Source organism: Atractosteus spatula, chromosome 5 (genome assembly GCF_055471065.1).
Source record: "Atractosteus spatula isolate fAtrSpa1 chromosome 5, fAtrSpa1.hap1, whole genome shotgun sequence".
In the NCBI taxonomy this organism is placed as follows: Eukaryota; Metazoa; Chordata; class Actinopteri; order Semionotiformes; family Lepisosteidae; genus Atractosteus; species Atractosteus spatula.
Window position 1 is genome coordinate 17,048,187 of NC_142710.1, and position 11,690 is coordinate 17,059,876.

Genomic DNA, 11,690 nt, shown 5'->3' on the forward strand with positions numbered 1-11,690 from the left:
AGTTTCAGACTACTGAGATAGTCGGTATACCAATTATTCCTACACCTGAAAAACAATCCGGTGAGCTGCTGGATGTGGGAATTCTCAGGGAAAGAACTGCCATGCCCAACCCATAGGCCAACGCACATTCTTTTCAAACTCGCGACAAGAGAAAACTCTCAGCAGAAAGCAGAAGCAGAAAGCCGAAGAAAGGTACTGCACAATAATCTTACAGTTCAGAGACAGACATGTCACCAAGCTTTTCTCCACCCATATTACATTTTAAAGATGTAAATTCCACATGCTTGAAACATGGTTTAAATTTTCAGGGGGGGGGGGGGTATAAGAACAGTTTCAAACGAGAAGAGGATCTTTGGCCCACCCAGCACATTTGATAGTTTGCAGTTAACTGATCCAAGGACCTTGTCTTGAAGGAAAACAGGGAATCGGCTTCAACTACATGGCTGGTTAGTTTGTTCCAAACGGCCAACAAACGTGTAGGTGAAGAGGTGCCTCTTGTTCTCAGTCTTAAACGCACTTCCACATAGTTTCCACTTGTGTCTCCTGGTTCATGTTTCACTGTTCAGTGGCAGAAAATGGACGGGAAGTTTCAGTTTTGGAAGTAGCTGCTTTGTTTTCTATTATTTGACGCCGACGAAAATGAAGCCTGGCACAGACCATGCATCTCTATCCCTTCCCGAGACATCAAGTCAGAACAGACTCTAATCTCCCAGCCTGCCCTCTGAGGATCTCTGGTGAGAAACAGCACCACTGTGGAAATGAACCACACATGCGCTTGGCTCTGAAACAGATGGTCAAAAATAGCAGCGAACAGCAGCATTTCGGGAGCGGAGGGCTCCTGCAGAAGCCGCAGAGACTTGAAAACAGACAAACAGAGGCTGCAGTCGGTGAGGAAAAGCGCACCATCCGTCTTTTCTGGAGCAGTCAGGCTCACTGTGAAATCTTCACTAGGAAAATGCCCAGCAGCTGAGAAAAGACATTTGCGGAAGACACACGTGTGAAACGGGAGGAAATCTCACGCTGTGTTTACAAATGTGGCACTTGGTAGTGAATGGGGAAACAGCTCAACATCCAGCCCTGCTGGTGTGCACTTTCCACAGGCAGATCAGAGCACGCATGCAGCACACGGGACGCCCTGGGCAGCATCTTCACATGGCAGACACACGACGAAGCAACTGGGTCACAAAGCCTCTTCTGCTACAAGTTCAATGCAAACTTCTAGGTGCAAAGTGGAAAAAATGTAATACTATAAAGATCTTTTACAATGCATTCGGAAGAGTTACCTTTCAACTGACTTTGTCATGCGGCTCTCTATTATACCCGTCTTTTTTTAAAACTCCTATCCCTGTCTAAAAGTCCTATACAACAAAACATGTATAAAACAGCAAAATAGTTCAAGTAATCCTAAATACACCCAAAGAATGTAAAAGATAATATACTTTTACACTGAACTTTGGCCACAAGTAATGTGTGAAGCTGGTTTCTGGTAATACTCATTATAAATGCAGTAGCAGACATTGAAACAAAAGCAAGTAAGCAGCCTAATTTCATTATTTGGATGATTAATGAGTAATGTTGATGCAACTTCTGTGTTTTTGCAAGTGTTTAATTTCAGTACATGTCCACAGCCCCAGTAGCAGGTAACCAGCCACTTCTGTTTTATGGGCAGTGTTCATTTCTGAGGACGGCAGCACACACATGCACAACTCCCAGGTAACAGAAAACAGGACCCCATCCTGGCAAACGATTGTAAAATTCCCAGGATAAAAGAAGACTGTAATGCAAAAACATGTGTATCATGCAGACGCATTGACCTAAACCACCTTTAAACCACTCAGGATAGTTTTCCTCCACTCTTCATGAAACAGATCCATTAAGCGTACAGAAAGAAATTACTATTTGAAAAATAAGAAAAAAAAAAACAAGTGCATGTACTAGTCACTGCCCTACAGGAGTCAGCAATAACATTAGCCTGGTTCTTTGTCAATTCCTGTCTCCAATCTGCAGGAGAGGCGCCGGCTACAGTGCGGACCCAGGGGTGCGTGGACCACAATCGCCAAGTACAAGGAGGAGCTCAGCTCTGAGGAAGAGCTCAACTCTTGTTTACAGAGCAGTTATTAAAAGCCAGTGAAACAGCGCTTACCTGAGAAGTGGTGCTTGCAGCTGCATGCCGATGTCTCCACACAGACCCGCGCACGCGGGCTCTTGCTCACACCGCGCAGTGCGTGATTTATTACGCTCTATCGGGCACTGAGACTTCTATTACTGTCTCCATTTATTGCCCACAGCTGTCACTTCGCCATCGCTGCGAAGGTTTGTGATGCATGTGCAGCACCTGAGGTACTGCAGTAGCAGGACTTTTAAACACAGAGCCCTCTTTCTCTAGCAGTGCGTCTTCAGTGGAAAATTACACATCCACTTGGCAGCAAGGAAATAATACCCACATACCAATTATTGCTCCAAAGTTACATCTACGTATTTGATTTTAAAGAATCTCCAGAGTGATCTATTCTGAAACGCACGCACACCAGCCTTCTTAAAATCCACTGAAGCCACAATGTTAGAAAGCCCTTTCTTAATGCTGGCCTAAAACATGTGGGTTTTTCCACCATAAGTTGTCTTTCCGCCAATTTGAATGTTGTATTGACCATTGTTAGGATGCACAGCACCGGAAGTGCACATTTGAATGCAAATTTGTGGGACACCATCACAACACTGCGCAGAAGGCAACTTTACGACAGAAATGTGGTCACACCTGGATTTATTCCTCAAGCCCATGAATCTGCTTGAGCTCACCCACAGAAAGCTAGGAAGTCTAAAAATACATTTGATAGATTTTATTCCCCTTTTCAGTGTTCCTTCCAGAATGTTGCTTGAAAAATAATTTACACAGACCTTCCCATCTCATCACTACTTAGGGGGACAAATTAAATAAATTCCCTGTATATTAGTAAATCCTAGTTAATTTGCCTTGTCAGAGAACAATGAAATATGAATCCCTTTAGGCCATTTTGAATGTAATTCTACCGCCTTCAGAGAATCTGAACCATCACTCCGCAGTACAGGGGAAATCTCCAAGATAAAAACTGCACAGCATAATGTAGACGTGCTGAAACAGTTCATAGTTTCGTAGGTTGTTAATAATTTCTAAGCTCTCTCTGCACACTGATGATGTTACTGAGAGTGATTTATCTCAAAGTAATATGCCTTACCCATTGCTAAGAGACCCTGTAACACTCAAGAGCTTTTTTAAACTAATATTATTAAATAAAAACTTAAATGTCTCATAGCTAGCCACCTTTGCTCAAAGGAATCTTTGAAACATCTGAACGAGATCACTCAGTTGAGAAGTAAGACAGCTCTATTGACTGTAGCTGGATTTTCAATGTCCTGGCATTTGGCAACAAGCAACAAACTGGGTTAAGTGACTTCTGTAGCAACTGCTGTTGACCCCCAAGATCAGAAACGAAATAGGATTGGGCTACATTTTTGGTGAAAACTGTGAGTGGTTAAAAAATGAACTAAAACCAAAGCTTGTCTTGGGTTATATTTGTGGTAAAATTTTACATTTGTAATTATCTTGCTGAATTTGTATTTAAATACAAACAATTTGCATCATTTCAAACATGACTGCTCCCATGGGGTTAAACAAAATGTTCACTATGCAATAGAAAATATTGCTGACACATTTTGCAAAAAGATTTAAGGTTACACAGAAGGAGACAACATGGGACAACATTTGTTAGCAAACTGTATGAATAACGAATGACCATGAATTCTCCGCGCTGCACAGTACGTTCTGCTTATGTGCAGCTTCGTGCCTTCGCTTTTTACATTTCTACATCATTCAACTTCAAGCAAAAGGAACACGCTAAAGGCGCTCGTGTGATTTTACTTACGATAAAACATATAGCGGTCGTGACAAATTTAAAAGTTGTAATGTGAAAGAAAGCCAAGTATCGTTTGCTTTAGAAATTTTAATAGCACAACCTTTCGGGGGTAAAGAGTGCCTTAAAAATTCACCTTCCATCACTGTGTGTGCATTGTTTAATTCACACACCACAGCGACTTTCAGGGCAACGGGAGTCTTATTTACGAATCAAAGCCTACACCTCACCACAAGGAACAAGGCATCAACTGGGACACCTACTGCATTAACTTTCCAAGGATGGCAAGCCGGCTTGCATCAACCTCAAAGTCTAGCTGAAGAGCAGCCCCTCCTTGCTGAACAGGGACCGCACACCTGTTGGAAACATCCCTTTGCTTCAGGGGTTCTGCAGCGGGTCTAAAGACCGAGGATGCTTTTAAGCAGACAGGCAGGCAGCACTCAGACGAACGTGATGCATGAACAAGAAGAATGTGCCACTGCAGGAGGTCTCTGGAGACCATTTCGATTAAAAAAACCACCCATCTGGAGTAAAGCCTGCTCCCTCTCTCTCTCTTTCAGTGTTTCAAAGGAGGGATATTAATATCTTCATTCTCTTCAAAAATGTACATTTTACATGTGATTCTGCGGGCCACTGGCCACTGAGAATTCCTTCCAGTCAAAACCGCTTAACACTAAAACCTGTTATTAAAAGATATATATCACAATAAATTCAAAATGTTTTGTTTCTGCGCTATAAGTGATCCCTGATATTTAGTCTTTATATCAGACCCATCTTTTAATACGTCACAGTAACACAAACAATGGTAGACAAATTACATTAAGCAAATACATGATCCAAACCAGTTGGGGCACCATAATAAGCAGCAAACAAATGAATAGAGATACTGCATGCCTAATACAATGCTAAGACAAACATTTGTATATATGCTAGTCATCTGGGCGTTTCAAGTCTAAAAGGCAAATTAACTCCTCTTCCACCCCCTACATATCACACTGTAAATCAGTGTCCCACACTCCTCTTAAATACAACAGCTTGCAAGACACTGAATGACTTGACACAACACATACACATTTTTACACACTGAAAGCTTTTTTCAGTACAGTCTCCTGAGCAATGTGTAATAAGATATCTCCTTTCCGAGGGTCTTGACATTATTGTTATTTTTATGAGTATAATTATTATCAGGACAGAAAAAAATGTAACCGTTCATGTTTTTAATCAATGAATTTTGCCAGGAAATATCACCAAGCATTCCACAGATATTCAGTGATCACAAAAGAAACCATCTGTGCAAATTTAAAAAGTTATTTGGATTTTGTAGATAGCAAAGAAAGGGTGGCATGCTTTTTAATTCTGTCATTGTTAAAAGAAAAAGCAGCTCCTGCACAGGTCATTGATCCACACCTACAGTACAATCCTGAAATAGTCAAGCTTTCTAGATTTAAAAAAAATTAGATTTCAAATGTCAGTAGTTACTGTAAACATGCTCCATCTTTATACAAAGGGTTTCAGGGGTCGGGAACAAGCTACCCATACGTATCGTAGAAACTCATAGTGTGGCTTCTTTCAATAGACATGATGAGATTCCTGGATCAAATAGCTACTGTACAAAACACCAAACAGCCAGGTCTTGTTTGTAAACATTCTTCTGTTCATCTCAGGTCACTTATTTCAGGCAAGAAACAGACACTTTCAAGTAAATATTTAACTAGTTTTTAATAGCTCTGGACTTAGGGGCAATTCCCTTATTAGCAAGAGGCAGTCAGAGTTTTATTGTTCATTAGAGAGAGGGATGACTTAAGATCAGGAGAGCTCTTCACCTGTAGTGGCTCAGACAATTGTGCGACTCCACTGTGTTAAGCTCAGCTAGTGATCTACAGGGGTCACTGAAGTTTTCGTAAATAATGCAAAGCTACTGTACAGCTCCTGAAAAATACCTCCTTCACTCCTCCACCAGGTGTCTAGTGTACACTTGAGCTCAGGCTTTTGATAGCTCACAGTACTGTCAGTAATTGAAAAAGATAAGTGAATGTGTGGTTAGATTATGCAGAATCGCCCCATAAAAAGAAACTGAAAAATTAGTTGTGAAGTCAGCAATAGCTTTAAAAAAAAATCAGAATCCTTCTCTAGAATATCCCTCATTAGAGTTTCTCTCTATCTCTATTTTAGAGAGTGAAAGGGAATGCTTGAATTGTTTGAGAGGATAATGTACACAGCGACAGTGAGGAGCTGCAGGTACTACTGGTACCTGTCTAATCAGAGTTAATTAACCTATTAACTACTAGTTAATACTCACTAAGTGAAATCCCCGTTGACTGAAATTTAAAAATCTGTTATTAACCGGTTCAGACAAGCAATCCTTTTTTCCTCAAAAGGAATGAGGAACAACTGTATCACATGAAGGGTGTCAATACTTTTATCTATAACTAGAAAATTACAAAACACAGACGAAACATCCAGGCACATGATGGTGGCTTGTGTACCACAGCCTGCAATTATGAAATCTGAAATGTCTCAAAATGCTGTTTAACTGGTATGTTATTTCCACCCCTTGTAAACTCTGAAAACATACACCACTTATTTCTTATTATTGACTTCCGCCAGCCTGTCCAAATTAGTGCAGCTGTGGAAAACTAAACCTGTTTTCCAGGACTCTTGATACCCCCTATTTCGGTCTAGGGGATGCCAGAGGGGTGGGCATGCCGTTCAAAAAGGACAAGAAACTAAGGTGAGATGCTGTCTTATTCTTTCACTGATGTAATAAAGAATGTTCTGGCAGGGTGAGAATTTGTCTTTGAGATTTCCACAGAACACCAGGTGCAATAGGAAGTTGTGCAGATGACTCAGTAGGAAGTAATTTCCTACATGACACAAACCTCAACCAACATTCAAGAGAGCGGCAGGGAGGAGGGGGCGCCTCACCAAGTTGCAAAAGAGAAGCAATCTTAAACTGAAGGATTTCACTCCAGCCGATCTGAGAAAACCACCACACAAACTGCAAAGATGAAAGACTAAGAACTTGCATGCAACGTGTACGGGTTGTTGTTTTTTTTTCTGAAAACAAAAATCTTAACTTTTCCAGTGCAAGAAATGAATGGAGCACAAAAGCAGAACCTTGCAGCCATGAGTAGAAAAGGCTCCCTGTCCCCAAGGACCTAGAACCGTATTTTAGTTACTACAGGATGGCTGATAGGCTAATCATTCAGGGATTTTCTACTTGAGCTGTAATTCCTCTGCGTGAAATGACAGAGGAACGCTAATCAATGTATATAACACTACATGCTCAGTTACTACGCTATTTACTGGCCACTTCGGCTCCTATTTGCAATTAGCAAACATATGTGATGTTAGTCAATTTATGTTCAGTGCCTGGTAGCACAATGCTCTGGAAACAATGTGCAGGAACGGAACACAGAACAATGTACAAACACTGGCGGCAGTTGTATCCTAATTTTAAGCTCGGTCACCACGTAAGCTAAGCCCCCACATTTCTCATATCTTTTGTCTCAAAAAAATATATAAAACACAGATGAAAATTATCATCGTTACATCCCTCAGAAGAAGCAAACACATTAAAAGGAAAGAGCTTACAGTGTTTACTTAAAAATTACACTGCTCAGTTAAATACAGGCTGTTTATAGAAGTAGTAATGAATAGCCACCCATGTGTGTTTTTAGCTTTCTGATCTTGAGGTTGAACTCTTTTCTGTGTGGCATAGCAATTTTCAGCTCTCTTCCATGCTCTGGCCTGCATTTCAGAATCAAAAGGCAAGACCCCCTCAGAAACTCTGCACCTCCTGTCAGTCACCAGGGCCACAGACAACTATAAAAAAATCCTGAAACACAGACAGCATGGAATGCAGCACACGTCTTTATTAAGCATCCCTCATAAGGACTTACTAAATACAGATAACCCAAGCTTCCAGTGAAATAATATGCGTTTAGGACCGGGATTAATTTTTTTTCACTAAACAAACACTGCAGATATTCTACTGTTTAACTTGATCCCCCTGAATCACTACTACATTTTTTTCCTGCAGTTAAAACAGGTTGGTCAGTGCAGAAATGGAATCAAAAGCTTCTGCAGTCACACAAAGATAGCTGGACAATGGGAATAAGAGGTCTGTCCCACAACGGCATCTTAGATTTCAAATAAATTCGATTACACTGCCACGTTTGACAAGATGCTCCCCATGAACATGTCAAAAGAAAAAAAAAATCCAATGATCACTGACTTCTGGGCAACAAGGAACCTGCATCAAAAAAAAATCTGCAGATGAAATGATGAAATTTGTAAATAAAGGAGATTTACAGTGAATATAAGGGAAGGTCCGCTCATTTAAAAAAAGTTTCTACTTGAGCAAGGTAAATTCTGCAGTTAGGTACGGTACAATACAGGAATAAAAAAAAAGTCCAGCTGCTTAAGGATTTTTGTTAGGATGTTCAAAGTTTCAGCTAGTGTGCAACAACACAAAATCACAAATGTAATAATTAAACAATGTCTTTGGTGGGAGAGTTGAATAACAGAGTTATCCATGTTCATCGTAAACAGATGCATTTTAAGTTTTCTGAATGCTCCTTTGCTTCCTTCAGTTTGCAGAAAGAACTTTTAATAAATGCTCCGCTCCAGACTTTGCTGCACGTGCTGTGCTGCAGATCTCAGTTTCAATGTGTCTTTTGTCCGACGGCTGGTGTTTCAACATCCTCAGTCTGAATAGAAGAAGGTCAGCACAGTGCTTCTGCCCCTGGTCATTCACAAGCTCAGCCTGGGGCCCCCCGGAGAAGGAGGGATGAAAATTAACTCCTCTTCTCCGCTGCAGATTCTCCAATCCAGACCCCGACGCGTCAGCAAGGATCATGGCTCAGCACAGCCCAAATGGGAAAACAAGTTGGAACAAACAAGATCCACTTGCATTGGAGCACTACAAAATTACTCCACTTTCTGTGGATTCGAGTTACTGAACTAAATATCAGTGCTGACCATTGTGTGCACCAGCATGCTTATAAACAACCCAGGCACCCCATTGTACAGCCTCTTCCTCAAACACACAAGTATAACAGACCTGAAGAAGCCATTAGGTAAACAGCAGCTTTGCAGGAGGGCCAGGACAAGCCAAACAAATAAAAACATATCACCATATTTAGTCACCACTGGCCTGATCGACATCCAAATGCAGAACTTATGCAAAATCCAATTTGATCTGTGACAACACTAGAAAAAAAAGAATACCCTAGGTCATTCACCTCCACTTGCCGACAAACTTGCATCAAGTCTCATAGGAAACCTCTCATGGAGCATTTGTCTGACCTGCCAAGTTAAATCCTACACTCTCATGTCAGCGCATTGAAGGGGATCAGAACACCAGCTTCAAACAGCTCTGAAGACCAGTTTCTCTGGCATCGGCACACGGTCATCAAGCGTGGTATGATAATTTAAACTCAAACACATCTTCCAAAATGAAGGCTTCTGTTCAGCACTGCCTTCCTGGCAGCGGAATTAACCCCCCCAAAAAACGCAACAACAGTGTTTACTTCAATGATACAAAGCAGTCTTTCTCCAAGATAGGGAAACTCTTCTGTAGTTGTGCATGTTCTTAGGAGAAAATGCGTTAAGATGCTTTGCGTGAATATTTTACCGCATCAAAACACTGAATATTGGTCGGCATTTGTCTTGGCAACAAAAAAGTGCAACTTCTTGCAAATCTTTTTAGATGCAATGGGAGGAAAGAGAAAAATAAAAGTAGCTCTCTACGATTTACAGGAAACTGCTTAAGATTGTTTAAAAATCAATCAGGTGACACCAACAATTTGCAGATGAAAACTAGTTTATTGGAGGATTTGTTGTTGTTTTTTAATCTTAATTTCCCCGCATCAGGCTTTTATGCATGACGTGGGGAGTTTCGAGGTATGTTGTTTTTACCCGTCTTTTACGATTTTCTCCTCTGTTTACATCCTAAGTGCCTCATTAAGTCCGCAGTTTTTCTTCAGGACTGCAGCTAAACCAGTGCTTCAGCGAGAACTATTCCCTCCCTTTTCCCTCTCGCTGTGACAATAGTTTGAAAGCAAACCGGAGCACTGCCTGATTTTTTATTTTGCTTCAGTTGTCTGTTTCTTGGCTTCCTGGACAGATGCACGACAGTGAAAGACTGTCTAACCCCTGTCGATCTTGCCCCATTCAAGACCAGAGGCCTTTAATCCCACACCGGCCACAGAGTGCAGACACCAGGAATTCGCGGAGCCAATTTACGAAACCTCAACACATCAGGGCTGCGTTTTACCACTGTCCTAAAGAACTTACAAATTGCCCTTTAAAGTTCAGACCCATGCATTACTAGGTAGGTGATCGCTCAAACTCGGACTTGTATTTTACATTATATACATTTTAAAAAGCTTAAAAACACATGCGCTACTATTAATAACCATGCCTTTGGTCATTTAAACAGTTTCCTCAAAGGTAGTGTATGTGGATTAGTTACGCCTTTAATAACGAAGAATTGCAAACATGATAATGTTACTCCGCAGAAAGCTTCTCTCCACACACAAACGAATTACAGAAACAGAATATCTCTCAAAAAAGTGACCTGAACCCACCTCTCAACCACACACCTCACACTTTCGCGTCTTGATTTATTATAGCCAAAGCTACACAATAAGGATACAACCCTGAGAATATACACAGTGCCTGGTACAGAACAAACCACGTCCTAGCCAAGCCAGAAAACAACCTGTCTCTTATGTGGGTAATGCACTACAAACCAAACAGGAAGAGAAAAAAACATTTACATATCTCGCATGTATCTTTAACTGGTTACTCCATTGTTAAGCAACAACCCCATTCAAGTCGACACAAAACCTTCCCAGTCACAGGCGAGAGGTGTGAAAACCGATACGGAAACAAACATGGAACTTACTTACGGATCCAAGCCTGGCAAAAAGGCAACGAGAAATCCCTTTTATTTTCACTTCGTTTTTTAAAAAATATGTAATCTTTTTTTTTCTTTTGCTCGTCACAAACACAGAAAAGGAGCTCAACGTTAGTGGGTGAGTAACTGAATCAACTAGCAGAGCGCACAGCAAGTTGAAGTGTCAAATTACATTGGCTATTCTATTACCAAAGGGCCATGCTAAGTGGTTGCTGGCAAAATCTGTCCCAGAGCCTGTACGGGTGGGAGCATGTTTGGAAAACCCTGCTCGAATTCATTTTAGATCATTTCAGGGGAAAAGGCAAAAACAGAATTCCACTCTGACACCTTACACTAAAGCCTCAAATCCCGAATAAGCGTTTGCACGCCGTTTTTCGCCTACCTGGAATGTACTTGGAGATGTGAAAAGGTAAAGACGGTGTGCGACTTTTAAAAAATGCATATGTAGAGAGCTATTAGTTACACGTCCAGGTACGTTATGTATTATGACCATTATAATCTAGGGCTATTGATATGCAGCTCTTGAGGTCTACCACTTCACTTAGGTAATTTGGATGATAATTACAGATGCCCTGATTGAATGCTTTTAGAAATCCACAGCAGAACATTTTACGATTGCTATGCTTCGTCGTTAATATTTCCCGGAGATCAGTTCGTATCTTCTCTCGAACCCGCAGCTGAAAGAATTCGCCAACACCACGTGGGTGGTGCTTTGAATGATCGCCCGAAGGAAACCAAAGCTACTGTACTCTGCTGCATGAACCGCCTGGGTGGGTTGTGTCTCTGGGGTTATACATTTTTGCATCCCTTCTAAAACTGTAAGTGTACCAACGCCGGAGTTACACAGTCAGAAAGCCCACGGCGTTTCTAAGTAGGGA

At 41.2% G+C, this 11,690-nt stretch overlaps 1 protein-coding gene across 9 annotated transcripts in view; it reads right to left on the reverse strand.

Annotated features, from left to right (window-relative positions):
- zmiz1a (zinc finger, MIZ-type containing 1a) overlaps positions 1-10,977 on the reverse strand; it is a 157,890-nt gene extending 146,913 nt beyond the window's left edge. For 8 of the 9 annotated variants that reach the window (XM_088915930.1, XM_088915939.1, XM_088915934.1 and 5 more), the window contains exon 1: positions 10,801-10,977. The gene's annotated coding sequence lies outside the window, so the exon portion shown is untranslated. The remainder of the gene's footprint in view (positions 1-10,800) is intronic. The other variant, XM_088915929.1, reaches the window with a different exon arrangement.
- Positions 10,978-11,690: the final 713 nt, after the last annotated feature.